This window comes from Sturnira hondurensis, unplaced genomic scaffold (genome assembly GCF_014824575.4).
Source record: "Sturnira hondurensis isolate 20B ecotype Veracruz unplaced genomic scaffold, ASM1482457v3 Scaffold0000648, whole genome shotgun sequence".
Lineage (NCBI taxonomy): Eukaryota > Metazoa > Chordata > Mammalia > Chiroptera > Phyllostomidae > Sturnira > Sturnira hondurensis.
In genome coordinates, this window is record NW_028073279.1 from 7,261,388 (window position 1) to 7,280,141 (window position 18,754).

At 39.1% G+C, this 18,754-nt stretch overlaps 1 long non-coding RNA gene and 1 pseudogene across 1 annotated transcript; one reads left to right on the top strand and one right to left on the bottom strand.

The window, feature by feature from the left end:
- Window positions 1-215: 215 nt before the first annotated feature.
- Window positions 216-1,278, bottom strand: LOC118985601 (galactose mutarotase-like; annotated as a pseudogene).
- Window positions 1,279-5,386: 4,108 nt separating this feature from the next.
- On the top strand, window positions 5,387-17,993 carry LOC118985607 (uncharacterized). The gene is made up of 4 exons (XR_005066151.1): window positions 5,387-5,436; window positions 13,663-13,886; window positions 15,044-15,111; window positions 17,881-17,993. It is a non-coding gene; the product is annotated as an uncharacterized LOC118985607 (long non-coding RNA).
- Window positions 17,994-18,754: the final 761 nt, after the last annotated feature.

The window sequence follows — 18,754 nt, forward strand, 5'->3', positions numbered from 1 at the left end:
GAACTACACAGAGAATAGAGCTGGTCATTAGACCTGGCCTAGAGCCAGTCATTGGGAAGGAAATCAGTATTCAGACTGGTTATCATGACAGTGGCCATTTGTAAGATTTTAAATCACTGGATCATTTTTAAAGCCTCTTAATCTTCATCTAATTTCTAAGTAGCAGACAGGCTATTGAAGGGGCTCCCAGCCTGGCCCTGGAGTGGCTCTATCTTTGCACTTCCTTAAGCCACAGAAAACTTGAACCAAGTGGTGTGGTCATACTCCTCACCAGGCCTCAGCAGTGGGGGAGTAGGGCTGATTGACTGACTGCATCAGGCCAGTTCTGGGTCTCAAGGCAGAAATTGGAGTGCTTCGGATAGGTGGGTCCACTCTTGCCCTCAGGGTGCTGTCCAGGAAGTTGCCCATGTAGAACTGAACCCCAGGCTGGGTGGTGCACACTTCCACTCCCCGCCCACTTCCAGCATTGTGGACCCGTGCACAAAACTGCTTTTCTTTAGGTCACTTCAGGCAGAAATTGTGATCGAAATCATTGATGTGGAACTCCTGCAGGTGTTTTCCAAGATCCACTGGCTTCCTCAGGTCAAATGCAGCTACTTGCATGGGAGCAACCTCTCCTATAGGAATCAGGGTTTCATCCACAGGCAAAAAAGCATCAGCTTCTATAGCGACTTCCTAATCATGGATATTCAGGGAACCTTGGCCCATCAGGTTGAAATAAGGGTGGTTGGTCAGGTTGACTGGTGTGGTCTGACTGGCTTGAGCTCGATAGTTATCCACGAGCTCTCCACCATCCAGCACGTATGTTACCCTTTTAACTCCCCAGAGTAACCTTTCTCGCCATCTGGACTGACCCATGAGAACTGGATGCCATTTGACAGAACCTGTGGGGTCCAGAGGACCTTATCAAACCCTCTGATGCCTCCATGCAGACGGCTGGGCCCGTTGTTAATGACCGGCTTATACTCCTTCGTGTCTAATGTGAATGTTTCCTTGGCAATTTAGATGGCCACCCTGCCAACCACTGCTCCAAAGTAGGGCTGCTGTTGGAGGTAGGCTTCCAACCTGGCAAAGCTGAGCACCACATCACAGGCTCTGCCCTGCCTGTCTTTGACCTCCAGGGTCATGATGGTGCAGCCTCAGGAAATGATGTCCACTCTCAGCAGATATGACTGCAGCCAGAACTTCTCCACTGTTCCTGCCCCTAGAGGTGGCTCCCCAAACACGGATCTGGTCACCAAAACCATGGGGAAAGCTCAGGGTGTGCAGCTACTCCAAGCGCTTTGAAATCCTGCCTCTGAACTGGTAGTGACTAATGGAGGTTCTAATTACAAGGGTGATTTTAGGCTTTTCAAATCAACAGATACCAGTAAGATATTCAAATTCAAAATCTATTTATGCAAACAATTTTGAATATTGAAGATCTCTTCCAGAAAGATTTAGAGTTCCAGACACTCAAATTTACACAGTTAATTATTTTTCCAATAATAAATAAATGAATTTCCTGGTAACTTTCTTAAGTCACCAGAAAATTTGCCTTGGTTTATTTTTCCTGATATCTTTACGAAGGCATGTTCTGGGCTCAGTCCTAGGACTTCCCTTTTCTATTTCTACTTTACATCTACTTTCTTGGTAAGGAGCGAGGACCTGTTTGCATGGAAGCTAATGATCTTTGATGGTTTTCATTGCCTTTGCTCATCTCAAAAAATGTCTGAGATTTAAGAGTTAATACAACTGAAAATTGGAAAAGCATAATTTAAATACTACCCTTTAATTGACCTGTGTGTTCAGGTTTTGGTTTTTGTTGATGCACACAACAGCCTACTACACATCTAGGCTATGCCATCTAGGATTGTGTAAGTGCACTTAGTGATGTTGGCCCGATGATGAAATTGCCTAATAACACATTTCTCAGAGAATATCCTCATTGTTAAGTGGTGCATGACTGTATGTATATTTTTAAATAACTGAATGAGAGTTTTTTTTCAAATTAAGATATACCATGGGATTTCCTTGTCTTTCTAGAAACATGCACTAAGAGGCACAACTCAAGTGAAAGGAAAACTATTCTTTACCATTTTGTTTTCTCCATATTTATTCTGACCTTTTGTACTTACGGGGGAATTCATTTATGCAGGAACTATTTACTGAGCATTTGCTATGTTCCAGTAACTATTTCAGCACTCAGAATAAAGGAGTAAACAAATCAGACAAAAATCTAGTCCTCATAGAGCTTACATTTTAGTGAGAGGAGAGAGTAAGTGAAACCAATAAGTAAAATAGTTTCACAAGGTGCAGAATTTGGAGAGAAATAAAGCGGAAAAGGCAGATAGAATTCAGTGTGCTGGAAATAGTTCTTGCTGGAATGTGACATTTGAGCAGAGATCAGAAAAAGAAGCCCTGGGGTGCATGAGAGGCCGAGTAGGGAAGGCACTGTGGGATAAGCAGGGAAAGGAGGGGGAAAATAGTAAGAATTAAATCAAAATAAAATAAGTTCCAAGAAAACTGCAGTGAGGGTGGTGAGCAATAGTGTAAGGCTCTGGAAGGCCTTCAGCTCTTCTGATAATTGAGTGAAGCCACTGGAGAGTTTTAAGTGGAGACCGTGCAAATGATTTGACTCCAAGGATTCTGGCCTAAACAACTAGAAAGATTGGATAAAGCAGCCATTGATTGAGATGTGACAAAACCTAAAGAGGAAAATGCTTTACTGAGGAATGGAGAAGGGACTTAGGAATTTGTGTTGAGACACTTTAAGTTTAGAATGCCTTTGAAGACAGAGATGTTGAATAGGCTGTTGATCGTATCAATCTAGAATACAGAGAAGAGATACAGGCAGGATACAAAAATTTGAGTTTCAGCTACACATAGATGAAATTTAAAGTTATAGAAACAGATGAGATTACCAAGAAAGTAGATGTAAAGTATAAATAGAAAAGGGAAGTCTTAGGACTGAGCCCAGAACATGCCTTTGTAAAAATATCAGGAAAAATAAACCGAGGCAAATTTTCTGATAACTTAAGAAAGTTACCAAGAAACTCATTTATTTATTATTGGAAAAATAGTTAACTGTGTAAATCACAAAACTAAAGAAATTTGAAGCTAAAAGTAGACTTTAACCTAAGGGATGATCAAATTCAGCCTGCTGGCCTTTTGGCAGCAAATACTCTGACCTTTAAAAAAGTAACTAACTGAGTCATACATCTGATTTTAGTTTAAAGTTTTAATTTCAGTCAAATTATGGACAGTGATTAAAATATGAACCTTTAGTGTAAAGTAAGAAGATTAGCATAAGTATGCTCAGACAAAGGAAGAATCTAGTTTTAACTCAGGGGTTAAGTGGGGGACCGCTCAATTCACAAATACTTATTGAATGTAAAACTCTTGATGGAATAATTTAAGAAATATGAAACATGAATATTAAGAAATATGAATAAGACACTGTTTTTTCTTCAGAAAGAGTGCAACAGGAATTGGAGAATAAATAAAACGTGATAAGAGCCATAGAAAGGCGGAAAGATATTATATGGAGGGTCGAGCTAAAGAAACTTAGTTTTCATTGGGAATCTCTTAGAAGGCTCCATAGAGAACAAGACATTTAAAATAGCCCCTAAAAAGGGTAGGATGGGCGGTGGACAGGTAGAAGGTAAAGGCCATGCAGTGGGAGTTTGTTTCACTCATGGGTGTTCATGTCCCAAAACCATTGTTATTGTCATCCATACTGTTTTTCTTTCATTGTTCTATCTCAAACTGAAGTAGGGTGTGCATAAATAATTATTAGTTTAAATTCATCAAGAAAATATGCACATAGCAGCACAATTTACAATAGCCAAGAGCTGGAAGCAACCTAGGTGCACATTCAGTAAATGAATGGATCAAAAAACTATGGTACATTTACACAATGGAAGTCTATGCAGCAGAAAGAAAGAAGGAGCTCCTACCCTTTGCAATATCATGGATGGAACTGGAAAGCATTATGCTGAGTGAAATAAGCCAGGCAGTGAAAGACAAATACCATATGATCTCACCTTTAATAGGAACCTAAACAACAAAACAAACAAGCAAGCAAAATATAACCAAAGAAACTGAAAAAGAGAACAGGCTGACAGGAACCAGAGGGGAGGGAATTTCAGGGGGAAAGGGGAAGGATTCACAGGAATAAGTATGAAGGACACATGGACAAAAACTAAGGGGGGTGGAAATGGGAGGGAGGTGCGGAGCACTGGGGGGGGGTGGGCTGGGATGGAAGTAAAAGATAGAAAACTGTACTTGAACAATAATTTAAAAAATAGTTTGAGATTAAAAAATAAAGAAAATATGAACATAGCCCTGGATAGTGTGTCTCAGTGGACTGAGTGCCAGCCTGAGAACTGGGGTGGGTGGGTGGGGGGGTGGGTGGTGGGTCACTGGTTCAATTCCCAGCCAGGGCACATGCCTGGGTTGCAGGCCAGGTCCCCAGTGTGGGGTGCATGAGAGGCAACGATGCTTTGATGTTTCTTTCCTTCTCTTTCTTCCTCCCATCCCTTCTGTCTAAACATAAAAAGAAGAAGTAAATTAAAAAATATGTGTATATATTTATACACCTATGTTTATAGCAGCATTATTCACAATAACCAAAAGATGGAAGCAATCTAACTAAATGACCATCATTGGATGAACCCTTATAAAAAAGTGATACATACATATGATGCACCTTCTAAAAAGAGGGAAATCCAGTCACATATTATAACATTGATAAACCCTGAGGACATTATGCTAAGTGTAATATCTGGTCACAAAAAAGACAAACTCTGTGTGATTGCACTTATATATGATATCTAAAATAGTCAAACTCATTCAAATAGAAAGTGAAATGGTACTTGCCAGGGGTAGGGAGGAAGAGAAAGAGAGGACTTGTTATCTAATGGATGTAGCATTTTAGTTTTGCAAAGGGAAATTTTCTAGAGATCTGTTGCCCAGCAATGTGCACACAGTTAATACTACTGCATCACACATTCAAAAACAGCTTATGGAAAATTTTGTTAGTTTTTTCACAATAGAAAAAGAAAAGTGATCAATTGGAAGTGACTAAATCGAACCAGAATAGCTCAGTCAAACAAAGGGAAACTTTGGGATTCAGAGAACCTAACAGTAAGAATGCAGCGGGGCCTTAGGGATAACTGCGGAAGGGATTCTAGAAACCCCCTAGGTGTCGCCCCCTGTCTCCTGACTCTACTTTCTCACCATGGATCTGCTTCCTCCGGAGTACCCAACACAGCTGATGAAAACTCCGGGTTTTACATGTAGACTTTCTGCCACAGAAAGAGAGCCTCATGTTCTCCCTCCGGGTTCAAAATATTGAGAAGAGCTCTAAGTGGTCCAGCAGGTCTCTGGAAAAACAGATGATAGGATCTTGTAAAAAGATCTTAACAAAGAGGCAGGTCTTATAAGAAGAACCTGGTAAATCCTATGGGAACCATATGATTGGGAATGGGATGGGATAGGAGGTATATCCATTAACTATTATCACTTTAATGCTGTATAACAATGTACCCCCAACTAGTGGTTGAAAACAATTGTCATTTCAGATCTGCATATTGGTGGGAGAAGCCACACTTCAGACTTTGGTGACCAGGGTGGCTGTGTTCCACACATAGGTCATCCTCCTTCTGGGAGCAGTCAGCTTGCTAGGGCACATGGGAGACCCCTGACGTTTAGGCTCAGAACCATCCTAACACATGCCATTGATGGAAGCAAGTCACAAGGCTAAACCCCAGGTCAAGGGGCAGAGACACACTTTCTGCCCACAGTGAAGCTTTAGTTAGAGTGGGATGCTGGGGATAGAATAGGGTGGGAGTAAATAATTTAATTCACCACAGGGTGGATGTGTAAAACAATTCCCAGAGGAAGACTGGATGTTGGGCAAACAAGACAATAGGTGTGTACTATAGTATTATTACATAGATACAAACACAGTAAAAGCTGAAGTAGTAGATTTTATTAATCCCCCACTGTTCACCTAGAGAGAGATGAGAAGAGAACTAGTTACCCCTTATAATGGAACAAGCTCTCTACTAGGAATTTGATAGCCATCATTTCAAAAACAAATCAATATAATTTTCCCATAAACTCTTTTAGCTATGTTTCAGGGGGAATCTTTGAGGATTCCAAGTTTGTGTCTCTTTTTTTCAATTGTTGCTGCTTTAAGACTAGGCCATACCACAAACTTTCTAATCTTTATATCTGGGAGACAAAGCCACCAGCATGGAACAATAGGAAAGAGAAATGATCTGGACCCAGGGAGACCCAAGTTTGAATTCAAACTTGGCCATATACTAGTTGAATGACTTCAGACAAGTTACAAACCCATTTTAGCATCAGTTTTCTTCCCTGAAAAATGTGGGTAAGACATATATATCCTAGGTTTTAGGGAAGGATGAAATGATAGTATGTCTATCAAATGTACATCACAGTGCCTGGCACAAGTGTTTAATAAATAAATGTTAGCTTCTTGGTTATGGGAGTAACAGATGAAATAAAGCAAAGGTCCTACCTTGAGTTCAATGCTTTGCTCCTTTCCACACTAAAAATCAAATACCATTACAAAATGAAGATAAATCCCAAATGAAATGAAGCACAAGTTTACATTGAAAAAAAAAAGAGTAAAATGCTGAAATCATTTGCACTATACTTAAAACCAAAATTTTATGGGGGAAAAAGCAGTTGTTTGTTTTCTCAACTATTTCTCTTAGTAGGATCTCTGACGACCTAATTGTGAGCATTTCCATTTTATGTTTCATTCAGTAGTGGAGCTCATGTAGTTTATTTTTAAATGCCATTAGGGTACAGTGGCTTGAACTCGGAGGAACTAACACCTTTCACTGTTCACAATCTGCAAGCATGATTCAACTACTTTGACTCAGGAGAACGATAAACCTGATAGTCAGTAGCTAACTGACTTTCTTTTTCAGGATGTTTCTTCTTGGTGCCTCATTCGTACAAAGGCAATTTATAGTATAAATTAGGTTGTCAAATTTTCTACTTTCTCATTTGACAGAGTAAATCTTGGATCATAAATTTAATCAGTTGTCTTCTTTAGACACTTTTATACTTTACACATTTCAAAAGTGGTCCTTGTTATGGTCTCATTTATATGAACCGTTATATTTTGCTGTGATTTTCTTCTTAGGTTAATACTAATGTTGTTAGTAAAAGAATGATTCAATGTTAGAGTTAAATCTTTGTTCATGGTTTACTCTAAAAACCAATAGAAAACTTTATTACATCCAGAGCACTGTAGCGTTCAATAGTAAATAACTCTCCAAGAATTTTATTGCTATCATTTATTTATTTATTTATCTACCTATCTATTTATTTATTTATTTATTTTAACCTTTATTTTTATTGTTGACACTTTACGGATGTCTCCCCTCCCCCTCACTTTGCCCCCTTCCATCCAGCTCCCAACCCCTTTCCCTCTGGCCATCACCACACTTTTGTTTCTATCTATGGGTTATGTGTAAATGTTCTGTGGCTAATCCTTTCACCTTTTTCCAAAAAGTATATTTGATTGATTATGCTATTATAGTTTTTCCAATTTTTCTGCCTTTGCTCCCTCTGTCCAGTACCTCCTTTCCTCCACAATTCCCCATCCCCCTAATTCGTGTCCATAGATCATACATATGAGTTCTTTGGCTACTCTGTTTTCTATACTACTCTTAACCTCCCCCTGTCTATTCTGTACCTACCATTTATGCTTCTTATTCCCTGTACCTTCCTCCCCCATTCTCACTCTTCCACCTCCCAGCTGGTAACCCTCCAAATGATCTCCATATCTATGATTCTGTTCCTGTTCTCCTTGTTTGCTTAGTTTTTTAGAATCAACTGTTGATAGTTGTGAATTTGTTGCCATTTTAATGTTCAGAGTTTTGATCTTCTTTTTTTTTAAATAGGTCCCTTTAATATTTCATATAATAATGACTTGGTGATGATGAACTTCTTTAGCTTTACCTAATCTGGGAAGCACTATATCTGCCCTTCCATTCTAAACAATAGCTTTGCTGGATAGAGTAATCTAGGTTGTAGGTCCTTGCTTTTCATGACTTGGAATACTTCTTTCCAGCCCCTTCTTGCCTGTAAGGTCTCTTTTGAGAAATCAGCTGACAGTCTTATGGAAACTCTTTTGAAGATAACTATCTGCTTTTCTCTTGATGCTTTTAAGATTCTCTCTTCATCTTTAATCATTGGCATTTGAATTATGATGTGTCTTGGTGTGGTCCTCTTTGTGTCCATCTCGCTTGGGATTTTCTGTGCTTCCTGGACTTGCATGTCTATTTCCTTCATCAAATTAGGGAAATTTTATTTCATTATTTTTTCAAATGAATGTTCAATTTCTTGCTCTTTCTCTTCTCCTTCTGTCACCCCTATAAATTGGATGTTGATATGTTTGGAGATGTCCCAGAGGCTCCTTACACTATCCTTGTTTTTAAAATTTTTTTTCTTCTTGCTATTCTGACCTAATGCTCATTTCTTCCTTATGTTCCAAATATTTGGTTTGAATCTTGACTTTATCCTCTTCACTGTTGGTTCCCTGTAGCTTTTGCTTTATTTCACTTTACATAGCCTTCATTTCTTTCTGTTTTTTTTTTAATGCTATTGCCATACTCAATGAGTTCTTCGAGCATCTGATACAGTGTTTAGAACTCTGTATCTGATAGGTTGGTTATCACCATTTTGCTTAGTTATTTTTCTGGGGTTTTGCTCTGTTCTTTCATTTGGGCCCTATTTCTTTGTCTTCTAAATTTGGCAGCTTCCCTGTATATGTTCCTGTGTATTAGGTAGAGTTGCTTTAACTCCCTGTCTTAGTAGGGTAGCCTATTGTAGATTATGTGGAATGGAGCTTTTAGTAATTGCCAGGGCAGGGGAATCCACTTCATCACTTTGTGGCTTTGGATGGAGGGCTCAGAGAGGAGACAGTGCTGCTGCCTGGGTTCTAGAGGATTGCCTGGCACTCACCCTGTTTCCAGTTACTTCATTTCTTTCCATATAGGACTGGTACTCTCCCAGCTGTTTCCCTGGTGTTGAATCCCAGAGCAGGTGGGTCTGCGTGAGTTCTACTTGAGTGCAGGCCCTCTAAGAAGAGTCTCCTGAAAATTTGGCAGTTTCTTCTGCTGCCCCAATCACTACTGGTTTTTACAGCCAGAAGTCATGGGGATTTATCTTCCTGGCACTGGAACCCGGGATTGTGTGGTCTGGCTTGAGGCTGGGATCCCTTGCTCCCTCCCAAATTTCATTCACCATATGTGAGTGTGGCACAACCAGTTCTGCCATGTGTTTATGGCACACACATCTCCGTGCCTCTCTGCTGGTCTCCATATCTGCCACTCCTACCTGTCTGAATAAATGTGGCTTCTTTAAATCCTTGGTTGTCAGACTTCTATACAGCTTGATTTTCTGATGGTCCTGGATGATATATGTTTGGTGGTCTAGTTGTAATTTTTTTCTATAGTCATCTGAAGAGGTAAGGCATGTTTACCTATGCCTCCATCTTGACCAGAAGTCTATTACTTCAGATTGTATCATTATTTTTTCTTTTGTGGATGGCAAAATTATAGACACTGTATATTCATTTTTAATCAAAAAATTCCAAATTAGTGCTGCAAAAGAAATTTAGTAAAGCTGAGATAACTTTTAGAATTGTCAATTTACCCCAACAAAACATATATTTCGTACATTTTTTCCTTTATAGAACACTCTGAAATCAAATTTCCTTTTCTTGAATAATTTGTTAGCATCATTAGATCATAGTACATAACTGCAAGTTATATATAGAACATTGACTTCTTACAAGATAAGTCTTTAAATATACTGCAACTTCAGCTGTTTTTTAGTTTGTCATTTTTCTGTTATGAATATGAATGACTTGTAGGTAACTGAACAATAAGAAAATATATTTTCACAATTTTATTGTGCTGTATTTGCAATCATCAGCATTTTTATTGTAATTGACAAAAATCCAACTCAAACTAGCTAAGTAAAAATTGAAAATTAATGGGAAACACGGGGCCTCTTATAGAGCTGATTGAATTTCTGTGGAGAGCAAGTGCCATCATGTATCTCAGGGGGAGAAATTTCAGACTTGGCACAACCAGAACTCACTGTCCTTTGCACCATTCATCTGTCATCTGCTTAATTTTTCTGGACTTCACGATCTCCTCCGAGCATTTTCCACTTGGAGCCCAAGATTACAACCTTCTTATTCTATTCTTCAGGAAGGAAGGAGTCTCTTTCTGGGGGAGGAAAAAGCCTCTGAGGAGAACTCTCATTGCCCTATCCTGGGGCCTGTACCTGTCCTCTAGAGCAGTCTCTTTTCCTAAAGAGAAGAAATACCTAATGGGATTGATCAAAACAAGGTTGTGTTCCCATTACTATGGGCCAAGATGTAGTGATACAGTGTAATTGACAGCCCAATCACAACTAATTGGAAGGAGGGAAGGGTAATTTCCCCAAGGAAAAGTGTAGGTGTTAGCAGATGAGTGTGGGGATAGAAGAGGTATTCTACACTAATTAAAAATAAGTAAATAAATATCCCTTTCTTAATTCACTAGCATTTGAGCATGTTAAACATATCGGTTTCAGGCTTCCCTGGGCAAGTCTGAAGGTCTGGTGGAATTCATATCCAAGGATCTCTTTACATCAAGGACTTGGCACCTCTATGAAAAGATTTTAAAGGAAGGGAATGTCATGGCATAGAAGTGTTGCTTAAGGACAATGGGCCAGGAAAAAGAAAATGATCATGAATACATTACTTCTGTCATCCTATAACTCAGACTATTTATTGGATCAGCCCCATGGATTCATGCCTGAGTCCCAAAGTGAAAAGCAGTACAATAAAAATGTGAGTAAATCTGAAAGGCTGTTTCACAATGATCTCTGTGGAATACTGAAGCACAAGAGCTCAGCCGTGTTGATGGCAATAACTTTGGTAGTGACTTGAGACCACACCCCAGTACAGACATCTGCATTCTCAATATCAAGTGCTAGAGCATTGGCAATGACACTGGTAGGCACTGGTAACTGTGGCTGTAGCACAGGAACCCTAAACAAGGCAGCTGCTTAATTGTTCATGATATTCTGGGGGAAAAAATCCCACCCAGTGGACTAGCCAATGTGGGCACCCTGTTTATTACTCACATTACAGAGGAGTGCACTGGTGGCAGTGGGTTGGTGCCAGAGGGACCACACCTCCTCCAAACTGAGGTTTGTTATAAGCAGTCCCAGACAAAGGAGGCTTGTGTCCCGTGCTTGACTCTAAACTGCATTATCTCAGTGTGTACATGCAGAAAGAAAAGGTCAAGAAGCAGTCACAGGACAAGAAGCTGCTCCCCAAATGAGATAAAGGGCAGTTACAATCCATTCCCAAAACAATACACATCCCTTCTGGCCTAGGACACTCTGGCCAACCTTCTTTATGAGGGGTGGGAGAGCCATGTATTGACCCGACAGTGGCAAGGCCTTTGGAAGACAGCAAACTTGTCACTCCTGTCATTGCATGCTCAGGAAATAATAGTAAAGCTGAGACAACTTTGTAAATTGTCATTCTACCCCAACAAAACCTATATTTTTTTAACAGGATCACATGAAGTCAGAATAGGAGAGAAGGAGTTGACTGGGCTATGCTCGGAGGTTCTTGTCCCACAGAATGTTAACTGGAGCTGCAGTCATCTGTGTCTCAGCTGGTCTGGAATATCCAAGATGGAGCATTCCTGTGGGGGACAACTGGCTAGCATCTAAGACATCAGATGGGATTGTTTTGTTTTTTTTTAAGATTTTATTTATTTATCTTTAGAGGGGAAGGGAAGGAGAGAAATATCAATGTATGGTTGCCTCTGCCAGGGACACACAATGTATCGTGTGTCCCCTGCCGGGAACTGGCCTGCAACCCAGGCATGTGCCCTGACTGGGAATCGAACTGCGATCCTCTGGTTCACAGGCCTGTGCTCAATCCACTGAGCTACACCAGCCAGGGCCAGATGGGATTGTTGACCAGGGGCTTCTGTGATGGTTTCTAAAAGGGAATTTTTCAAGCAAAGAAATTGGAAGTTTCAGATATTTTAAGCCCAAACTTAGAAGTTATACAATGTCACTTTTGCCCCTTTCTATTGGTTGAAACTGATCCCAGGGCAAGCCCAAATCCAATGTGAAAATGGTTTATGTGAAAATGTGAATACTGAAAGGCAGGTTCATTAGGGGCCATCTTTATAAACCAGCTACCACACCCAGAGTACACAGTTTTGTGACTATTTTAATGATAGTGTTTTCCCTATAGGCTATCTAGGAAACACCTGATAGCCTAAAATATCATTCATTCATTCATGTATTTCTTAATTCATTCAACAAATATTTAATTTCCTAATATGTACTATTCACTATGCACGGTAGTAAAGACATTAATATATTGGGCTGGCCAAAACGTTTGTCCAGTTTTTTCTGTGTGTGTAAGATGACTCTAGTAGCACTTAGTTGTCTTTAAATTCATTTGAAACAATTTCGTTAGATTGTATTGCGACAGCTGTCATATCAGTGTGCATTTTTTTAAACATATCAAATTTGGTGACTTTTGTGTAGCCAATTTAATTTTGAAGATGCAAGAAAATGTGCAACATTTTTGGCATATTATGCTTTATTCTTTCAAGTAAGATAAAAACACAACTGAAATGAAAAAAAAAAGATTTGTGCAGAATATGGAGAAGGTGCTGTGACTGAGTGATCGAACATGTCAAAAGTGGTTTGCGAAGTTTTGTGCCGGAGAGTTCTCACTGAACGATGCTCCCCAGTCAGGTAGACCAGTTGAAGTTGATAGTGATCAAATGGAGACATTAATTAAGAACAATCAATATTATACTACGTGGGAGATAGCTGACATACTCAAAATACCCAAATCAATAAAGTTATTGGTGAGAGTGAAACAATGTGTCTTTTATGGAAAAAACATATGGACTTTTTTGGTCAACACAATCGATATGGTGGGTGATGCAGTAAAAATGAACACAGAGGTGCAATGGTATAACGGATAGAAAAGAGGAGGGGAGCAAGGGCCATGGGAGACAGAAAAAAGGAGATGGAATAACGTGTCAGGAAAAATTTTTTCTTCCAAGGCAACAGCCTAGCTGAGTATCAAAAGATGCATAGGAGAGGAATTCTCAGAAGGAGTAATATACTAGAAAGTAGAATAATGTGTATCTAGGGTCAGTGAGGCAGGTGTTACAAAGCTGTGAATGACCTTGTAGCCTATGCTGAAAAGTTTGGATATTATCTGGTGGAGAATGGAAAGCCATTTAAAAATTTTAAGTAAGAACAGGGCATCGACACAGTATTATTTTAGAAGGGTCACACTAGCCACAGTGTGTAGTATGGAGGGAGGATGGAGGTAACAAGTTGTTTAGAAGGTTTTGGTAATTGTCCCAATTAGGGAACTAGTGAGGGCTTAACCTAAGACACTGTGAGAAGGACACAGAAGAAGAAGAATTAAGGAGAAATGAGAAGGTTTGGTAGTTGATTGGGTGTGGACAGTGAAGAAGAGGGAGGGATTTTTTTGGCATATCACTTGTATTAGTCAGGAGAGGCCAGGATGTGCTGTGATAACAACACCCTGTAATCTCTGGGTCTTTTTTCTTTCTCATGCAGTGTCTCCTCCAACTTGTAGCTCTGCTGTCTTCCATGATTCCTGGCCTCTAAATTCGTGACAACTGAGAGAAAAAAGAGATTGAGAGCAGAATGCCATTTCTCAAGTGCCTTAAAGATGGAGAAAAATGCCATATCTTAAGTTCCTTAGCCTGGAAGAGACATACAGTGCTTCCATTTCCATGGGCCAGAACCACGTAGATGACCCCAACCTAATCACAAAGGAGGTGAGAGAATGCTTAGAAACATGGATTTTTGGTGCTATTACTATTAACAATGTTAGCTTAGCAGTACGGACTCTGAAAATACACTGCTTGAGTTTAAGTCAGTTCCTCTACTTACTAGTCATTTAGTTGTGGGAAAGTTTCTGTTTTCTAATTTGTAAGATGATATTAATAATAGTGCTTACCTTGTTTTAAACATTGAATAACATAATGCACATAAAAGACAGTGCCTGAGGCACTCAATTAATGATTGTAATAATATTCAATTTAAAACAATTCCAAGATTTTCTTCTGAATGACCAGGTGAAAGGGATGAAGGGGGTGGGATGGAACAAGTCCAGGAAAGGATATAAATTAATTGGTAGACATGTTGAATTTGCAGTGGAGATGTTTAGAAGGCAATCACAAATGAAACTGGAGCTTCAGAGAGAAATGGGGCTGACAATACAAACCTAGGAAGCATCAATAAGTGGGAGATAACTTAAAGTTTGTGTGTGGGTGAGATTGCTGGGGGAAGTGACTGCAGGTAGCTTGAAGAAAAATGGAAGTCTGAAGGCAGAGCCCTGAATGGTACCAATATTTAAGAAGAGGACACAGAAGAGACCACATCAGAATAATCAAATCGGTAGGAGAAAACCAAAAGGAAGTAAAAGAGGAGTTTGAGATAGTATCAATCCTTTTAGAATTAATAATAATTTATCAATATTTACTTTTTAAAATTTTTTCAAGTTTTTAAAATTTATTTTTAGAGAGGGAAAAGGAGGGAGAAAGACAGGGAGAGAAACATCAATGTGTGGTTGCCTCTCACATGCCCCTACTGGGGACCTGGCCTGCAACCCAGGCATGTGCCCTGATTGGGAATAGAACCAACGACCCTTTGGTTTGCAGGCCAGCACCAAACCACACCAGTTAGGGCTCAATATTTACTTTTACATTTACTTCAAAGATAATGGTATTTGATACAAACTTTAATTTAATAAATAGGGCTTTAAGTAAATGTTACAAGTAGCTTAAGAGGAAATGTTTATCATGTTTATAATAGAAGAAGTGAATACATAAGAATGGTTATAGTTATCAGCATATAACAATTTTTTGACAGCATTTTGGTTAGGAACACAACTCCTGTCTTGCTAAAAAGAAATAACTTTCTGTTTCTATAGAGAATGCTAACGCAAAAAAAGAAACAAATCAGGCTTCAGTGGCTGCAAAAACTAAAGAGACACACAAAGTAAGAAAGTGGCTTAAGTATTAATTCAATAGTTTCGCTGCATTGTAATAGCAATTTCATGAATCTATAACAGATGTAAAGATGGGCAGGGACTGTGGGACAAGGAAAGCATTAGGGAAAGAATCTTTCCGAAAACTTCCGATATAGTAACAGCAGTGTAATCTCCAACTAGAAAATAACACATTTTTGGGAGATTGCTTTACAGCCATTATCATGGAATATTTGTTGTCATTTCAGGTCATCATTACTTGCATTACCCCATTTCAACCACCTAAACTTTGACATACTGCCACCAAGTGGTCAGAAGTTTATAAAAGATATTTTTTTCTCTGCATTTTATTCTTTTGAAACCGCAGTACTTTTCTTCTGAAATTTTATTTTATTCTACTGAAGTTACACACACACACACACACACACACACTCGAGATTATTTATTGGTCCCTATTGATGTACTGCCTGTATCCCCTTGATCAACTCTTGAGGTCACTTGCAGCTTCATGAATTCTCCACTTTGAGGTCTGTCCAGAGGGTATCCAGCCATGTAATATGAAAAGTAGAGACATTTATTGGAGAAGATACAAGAAACATTGTACACAGGGCAATGACACCTTTGTCTCTTTCAAAGTAGGCACCTTGGGACCTTACACAGTTCTCCCAATCACCATCTGCTGCCCCCTCAGATTTTCTTGAATCTCATCGACGGTCTGAAACCTCTCCCCTTTCAAAGGTGATTTTAGTTCTGGGAAAAGCCAGAAGTCGCAGGGTGTTAAGTCTGGGCCATAGGGGGCTGAGTCCCCTGGGTGATTTGATGTTTCGCCACAAAACTCTGTATAAGATGTGATGCCTGAGCAGGTGCATTGTCGTGATGAAGCTGCCAATCACCAGATGCCTGTAGCTGTGCCCTTCTGAATCATCTGAATAGTTTCCAAGGAGAAATGTTCAAGCTTAATGCAAAATTTGATGCAGATTTATTGTTCTACTTGCTCAGTCATGTTGAATGGGACAGCCACACAGCACACATGTTCACTCAACGGGTGTACTGCCCCCACTGACTACTAGTACAGTGAAGTCAATGTTTACACATGCACATTCCAGTCCACTTTCCTTGGCTGCCAGGTTACATTGATGTCGTGCAAACCATTCTCGTTATATTAACATTGGCTGGAATTTTTCAGGATAGGCCATATGCCAAGGCCATCTTACCTCGAGCACCTGTGTCTCTCTGCCCAGAGACCGTCTCTGGTCTCAGGAGTGTGCTTAGCCCATTTGTGGGGCAGGGTTTTAATGGCCCAGGATAGCCAAATAAATAAGGGATGAGAGCTGTGGATATATATCCTAGCTTCCTCACCCATTGAAGCGACACTTCCATAGTGAGTTCTAATCAATTCTATGAATTCTCAGAGCTACCTAGGGGAATTGAGTCCAGCTGTCCACAGCAGTAGTCCACTCATTAATGCACCGATTTTTCTTTTTCCCTTGCTTCCATTCACCACTCTTCCTGGGATCACCTACTAGTTAAACTCCTTGTACCAAACTCCTTGCTTTTGCTCGTTCTGCTTTGGGAGAACCCAGATAAGATAGCAGAACCCTTTGTAATGGTCTTTATATTTTCCTGATCAATTCACTTTTAATTTTATTTTAAAGAAAAATTCCTTCTCAGCACTGTCTTCTAGGTCATGCTATTCATTTCCAAATAATCTAAAGATTATCTCTTAGCAGACTGTAAAATTTCTTTTAGTCACAAACAGGATATTCACTCTGCCTAGATTTTTGCCTGTGAAGCACATGTTTGATTTTGTTATCCTGTGAGGAGTAAACTAGATCCTGACTTTGAAAGGAAAAAATATTAACCTCTCACTACATAAGTTACTTTGTCAAGGAACTTAACCTTCTACTGTCAATTTCCTCATTTATAACAGGAGGACAATAATGCCTACCTCTTAAGCCTGTGAGAACAATTAAATGAGGTTATGACATGAACACAAGGTCTAATTAAAAGTGGTTCATTCTGTAATGAAATACTATAGATAAAAATCTAGCAAAATACCTCACATGTATCTTAGATATTTTCTTCCCATCCTCTTTCTCCTTAAGTTTTACCTTCCTTCTCTAAATAAGACCAAACAAAATAACAAAATAACATATTCTTATTTGTACTCTAAAACCCTTCATAACCATGTTTCCCTAATTTATAAGTAACTTACTTATTTGCTCTTTAATACCCTCTCAAACCTATTCAATTTGTTTTTATTTCTGTCTTCTCTTCCTCCTATCTTCCCAGAAACACTCTTCCACCAAACTTTTGCTGTTTTTCACTAGTCTTCTCTGACAATATTATTTTTCTAATTTTATTTGAGAGTTTTTCTGAACAGTTTAAAGTAATAAGACAGATTTCTTAGAACTTTTCTTTAAGGTAACAGAATCCCTTGCAAGCTATTTTGTACAAAAGTACATATATTTTAAAAACACGTTAAACTGGTTTTCTTTAGTGGTTGTAGAGAAGTTGACAAAAGGAATTTGGAATTATAATATTTCTAACTCTAAGTTAATCTAGACAGGAATTCTATGTTCAGCTCAGCATTAGAGATTCTGTTTTCATTCATTTGGAAGTATCATCACTAATTTTGAGCAATAAAAATGTGTAGATCTGATTTTGTGTGTCATAAGCACAACTATTCCACTCTATTATTACTCTATTATTTATATTGTGAGATATGATCTATATTTAGGAGTCTTGAAGTCTGAGTTAATATTTCTTGCTCATTTCAGATTTTCCCTGCCTTAGAATGAAAACAGATTGCTGTACTGTATTTGTAAAATATCTTCAACAGCAGGTGAGTGGGACAGGCTGCCACTTGTATAGAGAAGTGTCTTGGTCCTTAATTCAGGTACCACCCCCTGGAACAGAAGCATTTTAGAATTATCAACAATGTTCTTTTGTCTCCTCTTAGTTTTTCTATTTGTATTAGTCTACCCTTTACTTTTGAAATCATGAAATTAATTTTTTAATCTTTAGATTTCTGGATGAAAAGGGGGTTCTACAGAAAGTAACCTCAGAGGGTGACCTGATCATAAATTCTGAGCCAGGCAGGTTACATCCCAGGCATATAACTTCTTTAGTAAAAGTTCATGCTTGCCCTGGCTGGGTGGCTCAGTTGGTCAGAGCACTGTCCCAAAACACCAAGATTGCAGTTCGATCTCTGGTCAGGACACATACAAAAATCAACCAATGAATGCATAAATAAGTGGAACAACAAATTGATGTTTCTCTCTTTCTCCCCCCTCCTTCCTTCTTCTCTAAAATCAATTTGAAATAAAAAAGTTGATCTTTGCCTTCAACAAGTCCTGTTCAGTGTTTCTGTTAACACACCTTCAAAATGTCTCCTTTCAGACCCCTCAGAAGAGAAACCACCCTCAAGAGAGCACATAATCTTGTTAACTATCTCACCATCCAAACCCCACCTATCTACTCCCACCTTCAGGTAACCTTCCTTACAGTCCCTCCTTAATTCCAAATGCATAAAAGAAGCAGCAAACTACCATTTTAAGAAGCATTTGTATCATTGTATTGAGATCTTGCTTCCAAGTGTATCCTCTTTTTGGCTCCAAATAAATTTTTATAAAAACTCTCTATAGATTTGGA